Below are 24,488 nucleotides of genomic sequence, written 5' to 3' on the forward strand. Positions count from 1 at the left end.
CCGAGTCAGATATAAAAGCAAAAGAGCCTTTATTGGAGCTAGCTCGAGCTCATTCCCCTAGCTGTACCGACGCAGAGGTGAGATACCAGGGAGAGAGAGTTTCAAAAGCACAAAGGTTTTATTGGGGTCTAGGGGCAGTTGGTGAGGTCATGGCTGTGGCCTCAGCCGATTGGCTGGGGAAGGGTCATGGCCTTGGCTGATTGTCTGGGGAAGGGTTGGAGTCCTGTTACTCAAGGGGAGGAGGCGTGGTCGGCCAGCGTAGGTCCGCTCCTTCAGCCTACAGGTACCCAGCTAGTAAGTGGCAGAACCTCAGGTTCGTAACTCCTCACCTGTTCATAAATTATTGGAATTCATAATTGTAAATGGCCTCTACTCACAGATATACATTAATACTAAGACCAGTAGGTGCTTAGATGACTGAGGATATGTCTGAGACAATGTCGTGAATGCTCACTGGTTGTGATTTAGATGTGCCAGTAATTGGAGGAATTAAAAATGATTAAGAGATTGTCTCTATATTCAAGGAGTTTCCAGTCATTTATGATTTAAAGATAAAAAGATCTACTGCATATTGCTAGGCCGAGGTAAATTCTAAATATGTAGGATTTAAACAAATGATTGACACGGGCAGTACCGTCAGTCACAACTTCTCTTTAACAGCCCCTGCCCTCTGCCACACAGAGCCACCACACTCCCCTTTTCAGTAATAGTTTTTATTCCTTTTGAGACATTGAACTCTTTGCTATCTAGGACCTTAACTTATGCTTGTTCTTCTCTCTGTAACACACCTCAACCTCCTAGTAGTCTTACTACCATCATCAGCCTAGTGCCCTATGCTGAGCACGGGCTCTGTAAACAATTATTGAATGAATTAATGCATTTCCTTGTGCCTTCGCATGTTTCCACAAGACATTTCTGCAGCAAACAGATTCATACGCTTTTAAATAATTATCTGAGGTAAACAAAAAATGCCTTTATCAAATACCCAAAAGCTAGCGTGAAGAAATAAATACAAACAGAAACTAAATCCAATAAAATAATTTCACATGTTTAGTTCCTGTATTTGTTAAAAGATGTAGGATTGTGCCTTAGAAATCAGAGGCCAATTTTACATCTTAACTGAGAATTATTCCCAGCAACTCTTAGAATATGGACAGCTGCAAAGAATAAATATGATTTAATTTTTGGAAAATATATTCTGTGAGGAATTGTTATGGCAAGATTTTATTCAGCCCTGTTAAGAAAGGAGAATTCTGAAGTAAAGGTAAGCCAAAGTAAAGAGATCTTTTTCAAATAGGTGTTTTCCCTATTAGAGATTCACAGCACACGTGGCTTTTTAAAAAGCTTTGAGAAATCCTGTGATAAACCTATTAAGCTAGGGTTTCTCAAATTTATATGACCTCAAGACTTTCTGTCTCCTGACACAAAACAAAACAATTACCATATATCACATGTCATAGATTATGCTTGGGGAAACACTGTTAAAATACACTCTTTTTCAGAACGTGGTAACTAGGTGGTTTATATTTCCACTGAGAATAAAATGAGACAAAATGGGAAAACTGGCTTAATCTATTACATGGGATATAAATAAGAGTTCTAAGAAAGAATCAATACACTGAATTTATTTCCCAAAGGACAATTAAAATCTTATTTTATAAGTGGAATAGATAGTCATCCTAAAGTATTTATTTGGGGGGGTTGGGTTAAAAATATTAGAACAAATTAATTTGTCTAAGTAGCATCATTCTCCAGGTATCAGCAATAAAAATATTCCATTCTCTGGAATAAATAAGATTCAGGATAAAATCAGTAGTATGTAATTAGAATACAGAAGGTAGGATCCAAGGGAAGCATATATAGCAAACTTGAAAGAAATTAAATAACAAAGGAATGGTTGGCTAACACATTTCCAAGTCAAAGCTAGAAGAGAGCAGAGATGGCTAGCTAACAGCAGAAATAACAAAGGCAGTGTTATAAAACAGAAGATGAAGTTTAGGTTTCTGACCAGAGGGGTTGTGAAAGAAATTCTCAACAGACTGAAGAGTGCTTGAGGATTGAATACTTAACTGCCTCTGCTGATGTCTTCCATACCATGAATTAACAATGAGTGTGCTTTAGTAGTATGATTTAATTCAGTATAACATTTGGAGATTGCCCTACATCTTGCCTTTACTCTTCTCTTTTTCTTTGGTCACCAAAATTAAGCCAATTTTGTCCTCCAAATCCCCCCAAAATTTATTTCCCCAGAAGCAATCTCTGGTGCCACTTTATGGGTTTTCTTCTAGAGATAATATATTCATAAACACACATAAAAATGTAACTGATAGATTGAACATATAAACTTAGAACTAAAGCACTTTATTTTTGTCTACTGCTATTGCTTTTAACTCGTGATGCTACTTCTTCCTGTGGAAATGAAGGAAATATGGAATCTGGTTTCATCGTTTTGGGCCAAATTTCACATAATGAAAAGTCCTTCAGTCATCTTAGTGCCCCTAAACTCAGTCTCAATTAAATAATTACTATATTCACTCCATACACCATTTTTACAAATTATGTGATTAATTGTTGGTTCTATTTTATTATTTTAGCTTTTTCTTTGAAGGTTCCAAACATAGTTGCTTGATCTCACCCTCTTCATCTTCTATATCTATAATTATGTCTTTACCAATTTTAACTTTATTTCTCTTTCACAGGTTGGTTTTTTAGTTTTGTTTTCCATGCTTCAGCAGTATCTAAATTTCATTGAAATTCTTTCAATTTCATTTTTCAAATTCATTTTTTGCAAGCTTATATATATATTTTTTACTTCTTGTTTTTCCTCTCATATTTTATTCCCTTGTATTACCATTTCTTCCCAGAATTCTGGTATTTCTGCTCTATGGTCTAGTTAGAGAGACTTGTTTTAAAAAGTTTTTAATTCTTGGCAGAATGTTTGATCACAGTTTTAATGTGTGCCATGACATTTTTCTTGTATGTTTTGCTTTTTAAAAGCACAACATTTGTAAACTTCTTAGTTGAAATAATTCAAATTTTACAGAAAACTTATAAGAATAGTATAGATGAGGCAGGGAAACTGGAGGGACTCCATGGAAAAAAATGCTTTTTTTTGCTCCTTTTCCTGCTTCCATTCTTGCTCGCAACTGCACCCCTACTGTACACATACACGCCTTAATGAGTGTCCTCCTTGTAAAAGTCAGAGTTAATGATTTCTTTGGAGTCATCCAGCATAATAGATAACATCTAAGCAGTGACCAAAAGGGGTTGTCATGTTCATTTTCCAAGACTACTGACTCCAGACACTTTGAGGCCAAGATCCCTGGCTTCAGGACATAAGTGACTTGTGAAGGACGCCTGGGCACTCATCCTTGTTTTGACCAGTTCCTGGATGCCTGAGAGGACAGGTACACCAGACCACCATCCTCAAAACAAAAACAAAAACAAAAACAAAAACAAAAACCTCAGACCCCAAGCAAAGATGAAACTCTCTCTCTCCTTTCCTTTCTGAGTCTCCCAGATGCTCTGTCTGTATCTGCACTCCAGGTCTTCAATAAACTCTGCTCTCACTTCCACTCAGCTTCCATTTAATTTCTATCCTGAGCAAAGCCAAGGACCCTCTTAGCTGGTCCTGTGGGACCCTCTTTGGGACCTTGGACTGAGCCTGCCTGCATCATAAAGAATTCTACGTATATATACATATTTTGCATCTAGGTCTTCCAAATGTTAACATTTACTGCATTTGCTAATCTATCCATCTATCTATCTATCTATTATCTACCTATCTACATACCTACCTACCTATATCTACCTATTTACCTACCTACCTATGTACCTACCTATCTATCTACCTAATTACTACAATTAGATAAATGGATTAAAAAATATAATCCATGGCCCAGGATCCAATGAAGGATTACATGTTGCATTTAGTTGTTATGTCTGTTTATTATCCTGAAATCTGGAACCTCAGATTTCCTCATCTTTCCTTTTTTTCATGACCCTCTTATTTTTTGAAGAACGCAGGCCAGTTAATCTGTATAATGCCTTTCATGTCTGGATTTGTCTGATGTTTCCTTATGATTATATTAAGCTTATGCATTGAAGTCAGCAATATTACAGAAGTGAAGCTGTGTTTTCCTCATTGTGCCATATCAGTAAGCATATGTCATCAATTTGTCCCATTATTGGTGATAGTGACTTTTATCACTTGTTTAAGTGGTATTTGCCAAGTTTCTCCATTGTGAAGTTTCTAGTTCTCTCTTTGTAATTAGTATTTTGAAGGGAAATATTTTGAGATTGTGTAATTATCCTATTCCTCAATAATTCTTTACCAATTCACTTCAGCATCCACTGAAGGTTATTACCTTAATATGTTCTTACTCTGCTGAATGCCAAATTGTGATTTTCTAATTTCACCATTCTTTCTACATTTTATTTGACTTCTGTTGGAAGTAATAGCTCCCCGCTCTTATTTATTTATTTATTTATACACAAACACATACACTCATAGAATCCTACTTATTTAGTGGGTTGATAAACCACTGCTATAATTGTTTATTTTGATGTTCAATTTGCTATATATATAATAATCCCCCTTTATCCATGCTTTAGCTTTCTGCTGTTTCAGTTACCTGTGGTCAACTACTGTCTAAGCAGATGATCCTCCTTTTGATGTATGCCAGAAGATTAATAGTAACCTAAGGCTTCATCTTATCACATAGACATTTTATCTTCTCACACCATCACAAGAAGTGTGACTACATCACAATAAGATATTTTGAAAGAGAGAGAGAGAGCCCACATTCACTTAACTTATATTACAGTATATTGTTAGAATTACTCTGTTTGTATTATTATCATTGTTAATCTCTCACTGTGCCTAACTTATAAATTGAACTTTATCATAGGTATGCATGTATAGGAAAAAAACATAGTATATATAAGTTCTGTACTATCTACAGCTTCAGCATCCATTGAGGACTTTAGAATGTATTCCCATAGATAGGGGGGGACAATTCTATTTGGCAAATGAGATCTCCCTTTCCCAAAGCTGAATCCTATGACATCCCCCCATCATTTTTTTTTCAGCTCTTCCTTACTTTCTGACACAAGATCTCTAGGTTCGTGTTGTTCTTTTATTTCCCCCAAGGAGTTCTCATTCTATATAGTGGAAAATGCTATATAGAAACCAAAATCTGAGCACTAGGTCTATTTGATGCTTCTGGGATGCAATGGCTTTTAGGCTTTCTCATCAGGCAGAGGAAATATACATCCATCTGTCTGTCTATCTATCTATCTATCTATCTATCCATCCATCCATCTAATCATCCATATATGCTTACATGCAAACATTTATATCTATTTCTAGATCTACATCTATACATTAAATACTATGCATTCAAAGTGATAACTCCAATTACAATTCAATACTACAGGGTTGATTTTGGCATTTGGCTTTTCCATATTTGGAACTCCTTTTCCTAATAGTGAAGATTCTGGTTCCTATTATTTTCAATTTATTTACTTATTTGCTTATTCCTTCTGTATGTAATCAAACTATTGACCCAGTTGGTTTGCTTTCTCTGCTCTGCCCACTTCCAACAGCCTCAACAGTCTCCTTGACCTTATAGGTTTCATTGGCCTTGGTTGCTTGAAGGCAAAGAAAGTGAAAGGAATCAATAAATATTTTTTTAAAGAGTGGAAGGGGGAAGAGACTTTTAAAAAATGGTGTTTAAAAAAAATCAATTCTGTCCTTTTAAAATATTACTCATCATTGAATGAGTTAGGTTTTCTTGGACTCGTCATTTGTAAGAGGTTCCTTTTGGGAGAAGAAGACAAAGTAGGGTTTTAGGGTAGCTAGTTTTCATAAAGCAAAGGCTTTCTCTTTTTCTGTTACAGAGTCATGCTGTTTCCTGCAAATATGACATTTCTGTATAATTCTTTTTATAGCCCTACCTCTTCTAAGGAAGAAAGATGTGTCAACTGCATGTAGTCCTTGCACCAAGTATCATAAACTTGGAATATTACTTTTGACCTCAAGATGTACCCTAATTTTCAGGACGTATATTTTTGTTGATGCTTTTTGAGATCTATTTTCACTGATTCCCTGCTCTTGAGATTTCTCGCTACAGATACGTGTTTCCACTGCCTCCTTTTTGTTTCCAATGAATGTCCTCTTCTTTTGTCAGTGTTTGATATAAAGTGGAGTCTGGGAGTTATACATGTTTCCAAGTTCCCCCAAAATGGTTTGTGAACTGATAAAGGCTTCTTGTAGCTTTTGAATAATTCCCCTGAGAAGGGGGAAATTCTCCTTTATGCAGACCTGTGTACAGTTGTGACATGTTGGGTTCCCCAGGAAGAAGACTCTGAGGTGAAGTTTAGTATGAGGATATTTATTAAGCAGTGCCCTTGGGATCAATACCTGCAACAGAGATGGGGAGGAAGTAGGAATGGGCAGGGGAAGAAGTTATGCTGTGAAGAGGGCCTACCTGCGACCCTAGCTGACTTCATGGGGAAGCTCTGGAGTCACAATGACCCTTTTGAGTTGAGTGGGGCCTTTATGCTGTGGCATCAATCAGTTGTTTATGTAGGCCATGAGAAGGGCTATGGTGGCTTGAGGCAAGAGTGTACTTTCCCAGGTTGGTGCAACAAGTCTTTCTCAAAAATGGGTCATGGAACTACATCACAGAGTCCTGGTAGATTCCTTTGGGCTGTAGTCTTCATCTGATTCCAAAGCTCTCCATGACTCAGAAATGTAGACAATCACTGAATTATTGGTCAAATTCATTATGTTCATGACTTGACTGTTTTAACCTGGAATACTAAAGTTAATCTAGAAAGCTTTCAGTCAAAGTTAATTTCTTTTTTTTTTAAGTTTATTTATTTATTTATTATTTTCAGAGAGAAAGAGACAGAGAGAGAGAGACAGAAAGAGAGAGACAGAGAGAGAGCACACACAAGTGGGGAAGGGGCAGAGAGAGAGGGAGAGAGAGAATTTCAAGCAGGCTCTGCACTGTCAGTGTGAAGCCCAATGCGGGGCTCAAACCTACAAACCATGAGATCATGCCCTCAGCTGAAGTTGGATGCTTAACCTACTGAGTCACCAAGGTGCCCCAAATTTCTGAAACTACTTGGTAAAACAAATATTGTGCTTTTACAGTTGGCAAATTACCTTAGTTATATGTGAAGATGGTGAGTAACAAAAAAAAATTGTAATTTTATTATACTACTAAAAGCAAAGACTCATTAACTGTGTGTGGATTTACACAGGTATTTCTGAAACTTGGAGGGTTTTTTATTCTGAGGCTTTAAGTCATTTGCAACCACTGCCTGAGAGAGTATTCCCTAGAGCCAAGAGGGGGCAGCAGAGGGCCACCAGAGCAATAAACTAGAGGTGTAGGAACTTATCAGTGAGAAGGATACTGATTCTTGCTTGTTCTTGGAGATCCAAAAAGATAAATAGATTGATCTACTTATGCTAAACACAGAAAATGGTGCTTGGGTTGGGTTTAAGAAAAATCATTTATAAGCATACTGGGAGAATTACCAGTTGTTCACGTTAGTGTTCATGGGATAAAAACTCTGAAAGAGGAAAAGCAAATAGACTCCAGGTTATAGTGAAACCGTGTACTTGCTAGAAAGTGTGTGCTTTTTTTGGATTTCTAACCTAGGGCCACCTCTGGACTCTAAATCAACATTACCATTGAGCACCCAGGAAATAATTTGAGACCAAAGGTAGCCTCGGTAACTTCTCCAGAAATGTATTCATATTTCTTTTCCACTAATTCCTGAACTAGAATAAGGGGTTATAGAGACATCCTTTCAAATAATTTGTTCCCCTAAAGAACAAGTTTTTGCTTTTATAGATAAAACTGCCTTTTTATTTCAGTTTCTAGCTTTACTTTTATTATTTTCATTGCTCTAACATCTTATGTTTTATTTTGTTAAGGTGCTTGTTCTTTTCATTTTTCTCTATTAATTTTATTTATTTATTTATTTATTTTTGAGAGGGGAGAGGAGGAAAAGGGAGAGGGAGAGAGACTCTTAAGCAGGCTCCACAACCAGCGTGAAGTCCCACACAGGGCTTGATCCCACAACTCTGGGAACATGACCTGAGCCGTAATCAGGAGTCAGACGTTTAACTGACTGAGCTACCTAGGCAGTTCTGTATTAATAATAATTTATGTATAAAAAGTTATGAGTGGGGTGCATTGGTGGCTCAGTCAGTTAAGCATCCAACTCTATTTCAGCTCAGATCATGATCTCATGGTTTGGGCTCCAACAGTGTGGAGCCTGCTTGGAATTCTCTCTCACTCCCCTGCTTGTTCTCTCTCTCTCTCTCAAAATAAAATTTAAAAAAAGTTATGAGTTTGCCTACATACAGCTTTGCCATATCTTATACATTTTAATAGAAAGAGTTCTTATTTTTAAACATTTAAAAATTTTTTACTGGTAGCTTTGGTTCTCTATTAACCCAACAGCTTTTTTAGGACATGTTTTCCATTTTCTACAAGGGTGAGCCTTTTTTTGTGTTAAGTTATTGTCATTAAATCATCTTTTTATTACATTGCAATCAGAGAATATGGCTTTTATTATTCCTACTCTGGCATAATTGAAGTTTTGGGACCTAGAATTTGATTAGTTTTGTTTCAAGCATTCTTGAAAAGGATGTATTTCCTATGATATCTATTTATCTAAACTCAACCTCATTGGGTTGATGGGGGGTGGGAGGGAGGAGGGGGTGGGTGATGGGTATTGAGGAGGGCACCTTTTGGGAGGAGCACTGGGTGTTGTATGGAAACCAATTTGTCAATAAATTTCATAAAAAAAAATAAACTCAACCTCATTAATTAGGTTATCCAAAATTTTCTGAATTAAAAAAATAAATCCTTTTGAGCTGCCAAAGCATGAGAGTTATTAAAATCTTATATGTAAAATTATGGGTTATTTTTCTCAATTTCTTCACGTTTCTAATAGATTTTATATACTTTTATAAACTTACATATACTTTGATGCTGTGCTTTTTAATACATAAATGTTCATTATTCTATAACTTTGATGTTGGTAGTACCTCATAAATAGAACCATTAGCCTAAGATCAAGAACTCCAAGGAGTTTTCTAAAATGTTTTTCTCCTTCTTTAGTAACAAAATTCACAAGCTTGTCCTTTTTCTGAGATTCTGGTTTATGTTTTCTTTCTCTTGTCCTTCAGAATCTTTTCATAGGCCTTAAATTTCCTTAATTATCTTTCCATAAGAGATGGTCTAGCCAGTCTAATATTTGCTGACTTGGCTTTGACCTTCCTCTCTGTATCCTTTACTCTAAGTTTATAGAATTCTCTTCTTGGATCCATAGCCAGGTTGCAGGTTGTTCTGTTCTTGCAGTCATTTATCTACTGTGGCTCTGCTGGAAAGAAATAAGATCTTTCCTATCTCTACTGTTTGCTTTATTGCTTACTTTTAGTCTTTAACTGTTTTCCTAAGCTGTCCTTTAGAATCATGAAACATATGCTCATGTTAATAGACAATGAAAAAAAAAATCTGTTAGTAATTCAAAATCAGTTACTAAATCCAACTCCACTCAGGCCTTGAATTTTTTTGTTTGAAAATTTGGTTTATTAACTCACACTGAATCCAAACACCATATCAGTTTTATGATGTGTTTGTTGAGACAGTGCCCAGACTGGCCCATGATAGAGAAAGGTCTTGCCTTAATAACATACCCAATGAGATTAGGAATAATGGAAGAAAATTCCTTAACTGACTTTGAATTTCTAGGCAGCAGAGACTATGTCATGTTCATTTTTAATATTCACTATCCAAGACATACTAGGTGCCATAAAAACAAATGAAATCACTATTTTCAATGACATGGATGGAGCTAGAGAACATAACACTAAGCAAAATAAGTCAGTTAGAGAAAGACAAATACTGTATGATTTCACTCATATGTGGAATTTCAGAAACAAATGAACAAAGACAAAAGAGAGAGAGAGAGACAGAGAGAGAGAGAGAGAGAGAGAGAGAGATACACCAAGAAACAGACTTTCAACTATAGAGAATAAACTGATGGTTACCAGAATGGGTGAAATAGGTGACTGGGATTAATGAGTACACTTATCATAACGAGAACTGAGTAATGTATAGAATTACTGAATCACTATATTGTACACCTAAAATTAATATAACACTGTATGTTGACTACACTGGAATTAAAATTAAAAACTTAATAATAATAATAGTAATAATAACAATAATAATTTGACCTTTGAAATATCTTGAAATAAATGTATCCAATTTAAAAATTGGGGGATTACACATAAAATCTATTTTCAGTTTTTCTTGAAAAGCTGGACAGTTTGGACAACCTAAACTAATATTTCCACCTGGAACAGTGTGCTGGCTGTGCATTTGGACAAAATTATCTCTTGCACCAACGACTGCCTTTGGTATTCTTAACATACTGAGTCTAAACTTTGGTTGTCGCTTATCACTCATGGACTGTTATTTTTCTTATAACAGAGAAATGTGTCTTGATTTCTATGTTCCCACTGAAAAATTGGAAAATGAAAGACCGAGAGAGCTTTGTGTTTTAAGAAAAATTGGGAGAATGCAAATGTCTGAACAGCAAGTCTACCCTCTTATCTCTGAAAATTTCATTTACCTCCAGAAGATTGCAGCTACCATTTTTAATCTTAATGACTCTAAACTATATATCTCCCATTAAGAATTTTTCCCTCAACTTCTGACCCATATATTCCGTTACTTGCTCAGCATCTGTGCTTGAATGTCTCACAGATATTTCAAGCATAATATGACTTATGTGAACACATCATCTTATTCCCCAAATTCACTGTTACATATGTGATCTCTGTTGTGGCAGATTATATTATTGTTTCCAATTATTCATTCTTCCCTCTCTCTAAGAGGATACTATACCTCTGTCAGCTTCCATGTTCTTACAGTGTTTTCCTTGGAAAAAAACATACTTTCTCACACCATTGAGATGAGGCTTAGCCATAGACGTCTGCCAATGAAATGTGAGCAAAAGTGACAGCATACCTGTAAGAGCAGAAGCATTTGCATTGTGTGGTTGCATCAGCTCTTAACTCTATACACTGAGAAAAACAAATCGCAGATGTGGTATTCTCCTTACACCTGGATCCTGAAGTGAAAGTAAAAATCAATTAAACTGCTGGATAAAATAATTTAAAAAATTAAATGTATAAGTAGGAAAAGTGATGGAATCCACAAAGACCAGAAACAGTAAGACATTATGAGTCCCTCTCTATGTCAGTGTTAAAGTCACCAGATGTACTGAGGGCATGTGTTGATCCCTGGCAGTTTAGTTTTACTGTAGTGGGTAGATTATTAAAGTCAGGAACACTTGGGCTTACATGCAAGTTGAGAGATTGGAGTGAAACACAGAGGCAAATCCAGGTATTCCCAAGGAAACATGTTTAGGGGGATGAACTGTCTTATCCAGAACATAGAGGTAATAAGGATGCTTGCTTTTCTTGGTCTTAGCCCTGGGTAAAAGGAAAAAAAAAATATTTGAGAATTCTCAACAAGCCTTCTATCTACTTTGGGACCAGAGTCCATATTCCCCATATGCTTGGGGAAAACCCAGGCTACTAATTTATGTGAAAATGGTCCTGGATTAGAAGCAAACACAAATCTTGGTATTTTAGCAAACTCAAATCCTCTATGGTGGTATACTCTTTAAACTCAGGCCTCAAACAAGTCCCACTGATAATGTTCCAAAGAGCTTTAAGGAGTTCCTAAAAATATTTAAAACACACTTGGAAAAACAAGCTACCTTTAGCAAATTGCAGCAGAACAATTAAACGAAGAGTCAGGTTCACAAAGCTGCCCTGCATATGAATGTTTAAAGCTACAATATAAAATAAGTGCTTAATATATTTAAGGGACTTAAAGACAGTTTCAGGGGCAGCTGGGTGTCTCAGTCAGTTAAGCATCTGACTTCAGCTCAGGTCATGATCTCGCGGTTCACCAGTTCAGGCCCCCGCATCCAGCTCTGTGCTAACAGCTCAGAGCCTGGGGCCTGTTCGGATTCTGTCTCCCTCTCTCTCTGACCCTCCCCCACTCAAGCTCTGTCTCTGTCTCTGTCTCTCTCTCTCAAAAATAAATAAACATTAAAAAATAATAAAAAAAATAAACATAACCTCATGTATAAAATGTAGATGACAGCAGCTCATCTCCAATGGGGCTGTTTACTAGACACTAAGCACCAGGGATTTAAAAAAGAATAAAATATCAACTTTGCCCTCTAAAATAAAATAAAATATCAACTGTTTCTGGGAGGGACCAGAAAAATATCAACTTTTTCTGGGAGGGATTCTTCTTCACAATCTAGAAGAAACTAAACAGATACCTGATTTTAATGCAGTACGTTAAGTCTTTTAGAGTAGCATATGCAGTACCTCTAGGGCCCATCAGTGAGAGGGACTAAACGCTCAAGTACGTCAGGGGAGATTTCATGGGAGAAAAAGAGGGAGGAAGGCCCTGCTTTGATTAGACGTTGTCAGGACATCTCTGGGGAGGAGCCTTTTGAAACTGAGAACTAAAGGTTGAGACAGAGCAGCAGTGGGAGAACTGGGGGTGGTACCTTCCAAGCAGAAGGAAGTAACATTTCTCATGCCAATCCCAGATGGAAGCAGCGGATATTACAATAGCATTGCTTTTAAGGTCTACCATAGCCCAGATACGACATACTAATCTCCTCTCTCCACTCTTGGGTTGAACTATTTGCATTTTCCACATTTATCATGCAGTTCCCTACCTTTCCAACATTCTCCCTGCAGTGCCATTCATTACCAAAGCATTCATTTCCATAGCATTACCAGCTATGTCATATTCATCCACGGTGACTGAGGCCAGGGATCAATTCCAAAACACCTTTTTAAAATGTCAGGCAGGTTAAAGTGCCTTTTCAGTCTACTTTCCTGCACTTGTCATATTACATTGAAATTATTGATGTATGGGTCAGTTTCTTCAAGCTCCTAAAAGAAAAAAGCGATGTCTTTTTGTTAATCATCACGTCCCTGACACTTAGAATAGTCATGCCCACTAAATGTTTATGGTGCTTTATAAGTTTTTGTAAGTTCCCCTCTCTCTCCCCCTGCCCCGCTTACACCCTCTCTCTCAAAAATAAACATTAAAAAATCATTAATGCATCTCCTTAGAAGAGGTCTTCTGAATAACAACAGTCTCCATTCACCAACAGTCCAATTCTGCAGACAGTTTGAAATTCAGATCATTAGTATATATCTAAGTGCACATGTGGTTTTCCCATTTGGCCTATCCTCCTGTGTTGATGCTAGATCCCTCATCTAGTAGAAGTGATTGTTTCTTCTCAGACTCTCCTGAGATACACTACCTCTAGAGATACACTCTCCTAGATACACTACCTCCTTTGTTGCTTTGTCAGTATGATCTGGCCTCTTTCTTCAAACGGATCCAAGTTCATGAGGAAAGTCTCTGTCAAAATATTTCTGCTGAAATACTGGATATGCTTATTTCCACAGGAGGAAGCAAACAGTACCCACCACTCCCATGACTACTATCTGCTGTCATGCATTTATCTTTAGGAATGTCTTCATTCAATATCAGCAATGGAGTTGCATAGTTTTACAAGTGGATAATAACATAAGCTCTCCCATCAGAGTTCTTTCCCATGAATTCCATATTTAGTTTCAAAACATCTTTCAACAGTTAATTCTTTGTTAGAAAGTTGATACGCTGTAGTCATAAATTTCTTCTCCCTTGTTTGAAATAAAATTTATCTCTGTCCTTAGGCACAGGACTCAATTTTTCTTGTTGTCATTTTTACCTTGTTCAAGGAAGCATTGGAGGCATACACATTACTGTAAAGGGTAGGAAAAATTATTTTTTTATTGTGGTAAAAAATATATAACATAAAATTTACCATCTTAATAATTTTTCAGTGTGCACTTCAGTAGTGGTAAGCACATTTATGTTGTAGATCAGCTAGATCTCCAGGACTTTTTCATCCTGTAAATTTGAAATTTTATATCCACTAAAAAACAACTCCCCTTTTCCTTTTCCCTCCAGCCGCTGGTAATGACCATATTACTTACTGTTTGTATAAACTTGTATGATGTAGATACCTCAGATAAATGGAATCATACAGGATTTGTCTTTTGTGACTGGCTTATTTCACTTAGCATAATATCGTTAAGGTTCATCATGTTATACCAAATGACACAATTTCCTTCCTTTTTTAGGTTGAATAACATTCTATTATATGTATATACTACTTTTTTTTTTACCCATTTATCTATTGATGGACATTTGGATTGCTTCCACCTCTAAGCTATTATAAGTAGTGCTGCTTTGAACATGAGTGTGCAAATATGTCTTTGAGACCCTATTTTTAGTTATTTTGGAAGTGGGATTGCTGGATCATATGGTAGTTTTATTTTTAATTTTTTGAGGATATATCTAAGTGCACATGTCTCAATACTGGTTTCCATAATGGTTGCACCATTTTTACCACCTGCCAGCATGTACAAGGATCCCAATTTCTCTGCATCCTTATCAACACTTGTTATTTTCTGGTTTTTTTTTGTTTGTTTATTTTTGGTCTTAACAGTAGCCGTATTAATGGATGTGAGGTGTTCCTTATTGTGGTTTTGATTTTAATTTCCCTAACAATTAGTGTTGTTGAACATCTTTTCATGTGTTTATTGGTCATTTGTATATCTTCTTTGGAGAACTGTTTAAGTCGTAGGCCCATTTTTAATCAAGATGTTTGTTTTTTATTGTTGTTGAGTTTGGAGAGTTCTTTATATGTTCTGGATATAAACTCCTTATTAGATAAATAACTTGCAGATATTTTCTCCCATTGCACGGGTTACCTTTTTATTCTCTTGATAGTGTTCTTTGCACAGAAATTTTTAAAATTTGTCTGTTTTTGCTTTTGTTGCCTATGCTTTTGGTACCATATCAAATAAATCATTACCAAAACCAGTGTCATGAAGTTTTTCTCTTATTTCTTCTTTTTATGGTCCTAGCTCTCACTTTTAGGTCTTTTTTTTTAAGGTTTTATTTTTAGATAATCTCTACACCCAGCACAGGGCTTGAACTCACAACCCTGAGATCAAAAGTACCATACGCTACTGACTGAGACAGCCAGGCACCCCTTACTTTTATGTCTTTGATAAATTTTAACTTAATTTTTGCACATGGACTAAAGTAAAGGTGAAATTTCATTTTTTGGCATGTGGATAATCAGTTTTCTCAGAACCATTTGTTGAAAGGACTATCCTTTACCCATTGGATAATCTTGACATCCTTGTGAAAGATAATCTGACCATCTATTTCCTAGTTCTGTGTTCTATTTCATTGGCCTATCTGTATGTCTTTACACCAATACCTCACTGTTTTGATTATTGTAGCTTTGTAGTAAGTTTTGAAATAAGGAAGTATGCATCTTATGTTGTTCTTTTTCAAAATTGTTTTGGCTCCTCAGGGTTCCTTGAGATTCCATTTGAATTTTGTTTTTTTTTTTTTAATTTTTAAAATGTTTATTTATTTTTGAGACAGAGAGAGACAGAGCATGAATGGGGAGGGCCAGAGAGAGAGGGAGACACAGAATCCGAAGCAGGCTCCAGGCTCTGAGGTGTCAGCACACAGCCTGATGCAGGGCTTGAACTCATGGACTGTGATATCATGACCTGAGCTGAAGTCGGACGCTTAACCAACTGAGCCACCCAAGCGCCCCTCCATTTGAATTTTGGAACAAATCTTTCTATTGTTTCAAAAGTGCCATTGGGATTTTGATAGTGGTTGCAGTGAATCTACCACTTTTTCCTCTTTCCCTTTCATATTAGAAAATGGATATAATAGGGGCGCCTGGGTGGCACAGTCGGTTAAGCGTCCAACTTCAGCCAGGTCACGATCTCGCGGTCTGGGGGTTTGAGCCCCGTGTCGGGCTCTGGGCTGACGGCTCAGAGCCTGGAGCCTGTTTCCGATTCTGTGTCTCCCTCTGTCTCTGCCCCTCCCCCGTTCATGCTCTGTCTCTCTCTGTCCCAAAAATAAATAAATGTTGAAAAAAAAATTAAAAAAAAAAAAAGAAAATGGATATAATAATACTTACGGTTCTAAAGAAAGATTAGTTGCAGGGAGATTACTTGATTCTGGCAAAATTGAACTTTAGAGAGAAAATTTTGGCCAGATCTATTATTCAGCACATTTGCCTCAATCAATCCAAATTCCAGTCTCTGTTTTCATAACCAGAGAAATCATCATATTATGTATGGGCCCTTCTTCCCAACTTGTGGTCTAGAAAAGGCCTCTTGGGAGATAGCAAGAATGCTGGAAAGCTAACCTCAATTGTTTCCCTTAAAGGGATCACAGTCTTGTACTGCCTGTTGGCCAATGTCTGAAGACTACTGTTTCATATATTTTATTCCAGGTTTTATTTATTTATTGTAGGAGAGCAAGTCCAGTATTGGTTTCTCTATTATACATAGAAGTGGAAATTCTCATTTAATTTTTGAATGTCCACCATCAATACTGATTTCTGATCTAAATAGTGTGAATAAAATAACTACAGGAACAAAAATAGTTTGCTCTATTCTTTCACATCACAATGCATTTTAATTTCTAGAGCATAAGAGACTTCATGTACTGTTTTATTTGTGGAATTTTCATGCTCGTGTTTTAAAATCCTTGGGAGAACAACAGCTATATTTTAAGGTGAGGAGTTTTGTTGTTTTTTTTTTTTAATTTGATTACTCAAGTAACAAGAACAATTTACAGCCATAAAACTAACTCAGGAAAACATTATCTGATAAAGATAATGTCTGAAAAAAAAAAGATAATGTCTGACTCCTGCTTCCTTTCTCATATGTCTACCACCTCTTTCTCTTCCTGTTTTTCAGTTGATAGAACTTGAAATCTTATCTCAGTCATATCATGTGACCCTCAAACCTTCTAACACTCACCTCTTACCTTCTCTATATCTTTATTTATGTGAAGAGTGCTTCTCAATTCTTGTCTCTCTCACCTTCTCTATCCTCCTTTTATTCCTGTCATATCTTGTGTTTTGCAATCTTCTGCCCATTCATCTTCTCACTCTTTCAACTCCCAATATATATGAGTTTCACCTATGATCTAATTTAATTATTTTCTGTTGAAAACATCAATAATATTCACTGATAATAGAACCATTATATATGAATTTCATCTGTGATCTGATTTCTTCTTTTCAAAGAATCTAATTCTTTTCTGCTAATTATAACAGCAATAATAGTATTCACTGATAATCTAATCTGTGCCCAGGTTTTTTTACATACCTCTCTATACAGATCACTGCTGATCAGCATAGCAACTGTGCTTGATATTATTATAGCCATTTTTAAATTAAGGAAAAGATTCAAAAAGGATAACTAGCAACTGGAAATACTGATATTATTTCTGTATGTGTGGGGTTAATAGAAAGGAAGGCCAAAAAAGAGGTCCAGTGCGCATTCATTTATATTTTCTCCAGGTTACTGATATCCTGTCCCTTCAGCACACATGTTACTTTGTCCAGAACTTTCATAGTTGCTATAATGCACTCAAAATAGCCAACTTTTCTTTTAGTGAAAATAGCTTCACTTTTTACTTCAGGGGTAATTTACAGAATACCCTAAACAAGTTATTCTCTCCCCTTTAAATTTGAAAGGATCAGTCAGACCTCTGTTTGTTAGTTTCTTCCTTTGTTTCTTTCTTTTTTCTCAATACATGGCTTTGAATTTTTGTTTTGTTTTAAACTTGTTAAAGAGATCTGTTTTTAATAAATCTATGTCTGTAAAACCAGTTTAGTATTTGTAATATAAAATTTTAATCGATCAATTAATTTTTATTTTCAGGGACTTTATAATCTAGGTGAGAGTTTCACTCATCAGACACTAACTCTCTAAGCAGTTTTGATTATAAGTACCCAGTTGAAATTTTGAGTTTTTAACTACTCTTTGCAAATCATTGGCTACTTCTATGTTCTTTCGCTAAAAATATTCCTTTATGGTTTCCTTTTATATAATTACTATTCATTCAAACAATATTTGCTTTTGTTCTGTACTGGTTCTTTATTAGTAAAGTATGACATGTTGGGCTGATCATATACTTAATTATTAAAATGACAACTATCAGATTTTGACTCCATGGTCTTACACTGCTCATTCTTGTTCATTTATTCAGTAATGGCCAGCCACAGTTTATGTGTTTTAGAAGTCCACAAACCTTGCAAAGTGATGCTTTCCTCCTTGTTTTAGACTCTTTTGTTAGTCCTGCTTTTAACTGCTATGACTCTTTTCAAGATAATTGGACTATCTGGTCATAAGAGAGGCAAACTGGTGAGAGCTTAAGCACATAGGCTTGGAAATTAAAGTACATGTAGATTTTATCTTTTGCTCTACCCCTCATTAGAGGTGTCACGTTGAGAAAATCTCTTAGTCTTGGCTCTAAAGACAATATCAATACCTTTTTATTAAGCTTAAAAACACTCAAGCCAAATATTCAAGTCTGAACATAACATATTACATAAAATCCACAAGCATTTGAAATGTGAAAATAATCTATCAAAAACTCAGTATCTAATTTTTTCCCCTTGAACAAGAAGGTGGTCCAGGGCTCTACTGTGGAAGGGGCTTTTGAGATCCGGGCCTGGTTGTAAGAATGGAGTATGTCAGAAAAGGGAGGGTCCATAGCAGAACTTGGTGGAGCTTCCCCCTCTGCCCTAAATAAAAAATTATCTGAATGGACCAGCGGCTTGCAAAGGACCAAACAAAGAGGTGAATATAAGTACAGAGCAGACTGGCATCTGGGACTACAGAGTAGTCATTGAAATCAGTGTGTAGATAAGAGATAGAGCCTAGACAGATTGCCCTTGGTGTCTATGAATAGAGGCAAGTGGTCTTGTTAATGTGTGGTAAAGCCTCAGGAACACAAGTCTTTTCTTAAAAGCTTATTTCTCTTTAATGGAAGCATTCTAATTAACAGTATAAGTATGGAGTGGGTTAGTGTCTCCTAGAAACAAGGTCCTCAGCTGCTGGAAGCTGCAAAAGCTTTCCTCTTCTTGAGAAGGTCGTTTTTTTGAGTGGTCAAGGTAGAAAAGTAGGGGGACAAAACTTCCAATCAGGTCTGATCACCCCAGTATATCATACTTCTGAGCTGTGGCTAACACAAAGATCCCTTAGTTGGATACAATACATCCTAAAACCTACACCTTGAGATGTAATTTTATCACCAGATCACCGGCCACACTTCTATCTTCAAAGTGATTCATAGCCTTTCAGAAACATTGGGGGTTTAGAGACTCAGCTTAGTTTGCAAAAACCTTTATGCCTCACAACAAAACAATGTTGAATAATTTTATGTTTTAATATCCTCTAGATGAAATATTATGTAGCTATTTAACTGTTTTATGATTTTAAAATAACATGGAGACCGTTCATGTTCACTGTCTAACTTTATATAAAAATTAAGTGGAGATCAGGCTTATAACTAAAAATGGCGACAAACAGGAGAAAGGCAAGGGGGTGGGGAATATTTTAAAACATTATCTCTTTACATTTAGATGAAGAAACTCTGTTTTATTTGATTTCTTTTCTTTTTTTGCTTTACTGTGTTCCTCAAATACTCTTTAATAGTATTTTTTTAAAAGCACTAATAAAATAATATATTGAGTGCTAAATATGTACCACATCAGAACTAGGTACCTCAGGGATTAAAAGTTAAATAAGAGAAAGTGGTTTTCTTAACGAGCTATATTGTAGCAGGGGGATAAGACACACATAACACAATACAAGGTAGACAGTAGCAAATGTTACATTAGGGCTCAGAATAAGCGCTACACAGAGGAAGGAAATGAAGGGATTATGACTACGGCCTTGTGTCATTTTTTATTTACTTTAGATCAGTGAATAATGAAGCTAAATCCATAAAATAAATCTCTGTGTAGCTTTAGAACATTTTATTTACCATTCATATTTCAGAGAATAGGAACCTGATTGATGGTACTTTACTGAATCTGTTTCCTCATGGATTTGGAAATGTGTTGTAAAGGAAGAACAAAAGTAATTTAATTTCAACAGACCTGTTTTGACATAACTCTAATTAATTGGAAAGACACCTGGGAATTACAGTAGCTTAAAGACAACTCTCAACTCATTTTTCTGGTCAAAAAAGAAATGCACAGTATGCTTTAAATAAGAAAATAACCTTTTACAAGACTTTTATGAGGAGGATTTTAAAAGCTTCTATAATTTGCTTAATGATATATAGACCTTCAACAGCTGAACTGTTAAGTTCCAGAGCGTTTCTGAAATATAAAAAAAAAAAAAGAAATCTCTTAGCAAATATGAAATTTCATCCTACTCTTTTTTGAATGGTCATCTGACATCAAGATAGAAAGCATACATAGAGAATAATAGGAGGAAAAGACATCAAATATTATTATTTCATTTCAATTTAGAATAGAGTATTGTGATAGTTATATGGGTCATCTGTAGATACTATTCAAAGGGTTTCAATAATAGGATGGAAGAATGAATACAAAATAGAATTAAGCATTTTATTTATTATTCAGTTTTTATCTTTTATTTTTGATTATAAAGAGAGACAAATATGGCAAGTGCACAATGGCTAAATTGGCAGAAAAGTGGAGTTAAGTAGCTAGTTTAAATTATATTATTCAGAATATATTAAAGTACAATTAACAATATTAGCATTTTGGTAATTACAAAAGGAGAGAACACTTAAGCATAATTTGATTGTTCTTTGAATTCATTCACATGGAAATTTTAAGAAATTTACTTAAAGCAAAGGAAAAAAATACTTTCTTGGGTAACTATATATATGTGCGTATGGTTAAATAGTTAACACTGAATTTAAAAAAAATGTTTTGCATGACAAAGACATCCGTGTTCTAGCACACAGGTCCATTTCAATATATATATATATATATATATATATATATATATATATATATATAGTGATGTTTTGATAACCTACAGCAGTGACTTTTCCACTTTCTTGACTACAACCCACAGAAAGAAATACATGGTAAAATCACAGTACTTAAAGTAAGCCTAGAAGATAATCTAGTTCATTCCCTTCCTTTAAGTCTGAATCATGTGTCAGCTATCAGCACAGATGTGAATCTCTTCTATTCTTAAAGCTACTATGATTCAACTCATCTGTTAAAATGATGCTAATAATATTTGCCTTGTTAGAATTAGAACTAAGTCAAAGGTGTAGGTAAAAGACCTAGTATAAGTATCTATACATATGAGGCAGTAAAAAAGAAAAAAGTAGCAGTTATTATTATTAAGTTTATTTATTTTAAGACAGAGAGTGTGTGCAAATAGGGGAGGGGCAGAAAGCAAGAGAGAATCCTGAGCAGGCTCCATGCTTAGCACTGAGCCTGACCTGGGGCTCAATCCCATGACCCTGGGATCATGACCTGAGCCAATCAAGAGTCAGATGCTCAACCCACTGAGCCGCCCAGGCTCTCCAGCAGCTATTATTATTATTACTAATGAAATGATACAGTAACATGGTTTAAACTAAAAATATTTATTTTCGACATTTTTTTTTCATATTTTTTTAGATGATTGAATCACCCATTCTACAATTCATACCCTACATTTAGCATGGATGGCAATGTCCTCTAATTTCTTCATTTCATGTTTTTCTCTCACTGCCCTTCTAGCGCATCTAAACTTGTGAGCTCCTTAAGGTTGGGAGTTCTGTCTTATTCCAATGTTATCCCCAGTGTAGAATATTGACCTGGGCACACAGTAAATTCTTAGCATGTATTTGTTCAGTAAGTGTGAATATGAAAATATTTTTAACTAATATATTCTTTTTTCCTTTTTAGGCTAATTTTATTTTTGAAAAAGTAATGTTATAACAGTTTATAAGTCAAATATATGTAACAAAATGTAATAATTTTCTGTCAAATTCTTCTTTAATTCCTTTCCTCAGAGGCAATCATTTTTTACTCCTTTAGAGATTTCTTCTTCATACATATCTATATTTCTAAATAATATGCATATACTTTAATATTTTGATTATTCAATTTTAGATGTTTAAAATTTTTTTTTTACGTTTATTTATTTTTGAGACAGAGAGAGACAGAGCATGAACGGGGGAGGGGCAGAGGGAGAGGGAGACACAGAATCGGAAGCAGGCTCCAGGCCATCAGCCCAGAGCCCGACGCGGGGCTCGAACTCACAGACCACGAGATCGTGACCTGAGCTGAAGTCAGACGCTCAACTGACTGAGCCACCCAGGCGCCCCTTAAATTTTTTTTAATGTTTATTTCTGAGAGAGAGAGAGAGTGCGAGTGGCACAGAGAGAGGGAGACACAGAATTTGAAGCAGGTTCCAGGCTCTGAGCTGTCAGCACAGAGCCAGATGTGGGGCTTGAGCTCACGAACTGGGAGATCATGACCTGAGCCTAAGTCCCATGCTTAACCACTTTGCCACTCACATGCCCCTCAATTTTAGATGTTATCTGTTGACAACATGGTCAATTCACAATATGGTCATTAGGGATTTAACTCCCTGAAACTTCTGTAGGGGTCAAGGGCAGGCCAAACCAAAATATACCACTTTGGACTGTGGACTATTTTAAGCTGAAGGCAATTGAGACCCTGAGGGCTCAAGAGAGACATTTGCTGCTCCCCTAACTATATAGAACACTCTAAATTGGGAGTCTTTTCCAGAATATGGGTTATTATCAGAGATAAGTTTTATCTGAGTGACCCATCTGTATGGTAGGACAAAACCTAATTATCAAACACCTGCTCTTCTCATGGTCCTGCGATGCCTTCCTTCCCTTTGAAGTCCCAGGCCACTACCCCATTCTCCTTAGTTCAGGATGACATATATACCTCATTTTGCCTGTCTTCGGAATTTCATGTCTATGTGGGTTTCCATACATACAGAGCTAAATTTGATTTTCTCCCATCAATCTGTCATACGTCAATTTGATTCTTAGTCCAGCTAGAAGGACGTTGAAGGGCAGAAAAAAATTAATCCTCCCCTATAATTTTGTCTCCTCTGCTTTCCTTCCCCACCTCCCACAATAAAGTTACATTAAAAGCTTTGTTTAGATTTAATTAATCATTGTAATTATTATGATTACATCAATATTTATAGTTGAGCATTTTAGGAATTTATTAAAGTTACATTTTCTTTTATGCTTTTATTTTCCTTGAGAATAATAGCCTTGATTTTTCATTAGATTCATTTCATTTGAACATTTTGCTAACTATTCACAATAGCATTTTAGTACCATTTTCCCTAAGGTCATTCTTAGGTAGTCCATCAGTTCCAGTTTTTTTTTTTTTTTTAAGGAGTCATCCATCTAAAGAACTCCATTGTTTTTTTATTGAACTCAGTGCTTTTTAGGGATCCTGCAAAGCATTTGTCCAGAAACTTCTCTTCCTTGCAATGCTGAGAATTTCCTTCATTTTCTTCTGATTTGAGTGTCCTGTTTTCTTGATCTCTTCTTTTCATCTTTTTTACTCCATTGTTTTATTGGAGCACATATTCTAATTATTTCCCGAGAAAGGCTGCATGGCATGGGAAATATGATTTTTAAGAATTTGCATATGTGAAAATATATTTTACTATAACACAAATAGGCTTGGCATCAATTTCTATACTGAAATAATTATTTTTTCTTAATTTTGAAAGTGCTGCTCTACTCTCTTTTAGAGAACAGTATTATTCCTCACTTTTGCATGGCATACTTATTGGTCTTTTTATCTCTCTTAAAACTTGTCTTGTTATCCTGAAATTTCACTTATGGGCCTGAGTCGGATTTATTTTTCTTCCTTTCTTTCTTCCTCTCTCTCTTTCTTCCTTTCTTTTCTTTCTTTCTTTCTTTCTTTCTTTCTTTCTTTCTTTCTTTCTTTCTTTCTCCTGTCAGTGGGCACTTTCATATGGACACTCATGTCTTTAGTGCTGAGAAATTTTTTAAAAATGTTTATATTTGAGAGTGAGAGAGTGCAAGTGGAGGAGGGATAGCGTGAAAGGGGGGCGGAGGATTCCAAGTCTGCTCTGCGCTGACGGCGCAGAGCCTGATGTGGGGCCTGAACTCACGAACCTTGACATCATGACCTGAGCCAAAGTATGATGCTCAACAGACTGAGAAAAAAATTGCTCAGGCACCCTGAGAAAAAAATTTTTTAATTATTTTATTGGTGATTCTCTGACTACTGTTTTACCTGGTTTCTCTTTTTGAAAAATTCATGACTCAAATATTTTGTCTCCTAAACCATCTTCTTATTTTCTCTTTCCTGTCATTTCCCATCTCTTTGTCTTTGTACTCTAATTTCTGGATCACTTCCTTGACATTATATTTCATCACTACCATTGGGTTTTTCATCTCTGCCATCACATACTTTTTATTATGTTCTCTTTTTTGTTTCCCACATGTTCCTAT

At 35.8% G+C, this 24,488-nt stretch overlaps 1 protein-coding gene across 1 annotated transcript in view; it reads left to right on the forward strand.

Moving 5' to 3' along the window:
* The first annotated feature begins 222 nt into the window (after positions 1-222).
* Positions 223-24,488, forward strand: part of PKIB (cAMP-dependent protein kinase inhibitor beta) — a 179,912-nt gene continuing 155,646 nt past the window's right edge. The window contains exon 1 of the mRNA XM_047857738.1: positions 223-313. The gene's annotated coding sequence lies outside the window, so the exon portion shown is untranslated. The remainder of the gene's footprint in view (positions 314-24,488) is intronic.

This window comes from Prionailurus viverrinus, chromosome B2, assembly GCF_022837055.1.
Source record: "Prionailurus viverrinus isolate Anna chromosome B2, UM_Priviv_1.0, whole genome shotgun sequence".
Lineage (NCBI taxonomy): Eukaryota > Metazoa > Chordata > Mammalia > Carnivora > Felidae > Prionailurus > Prionailurus viverrinus.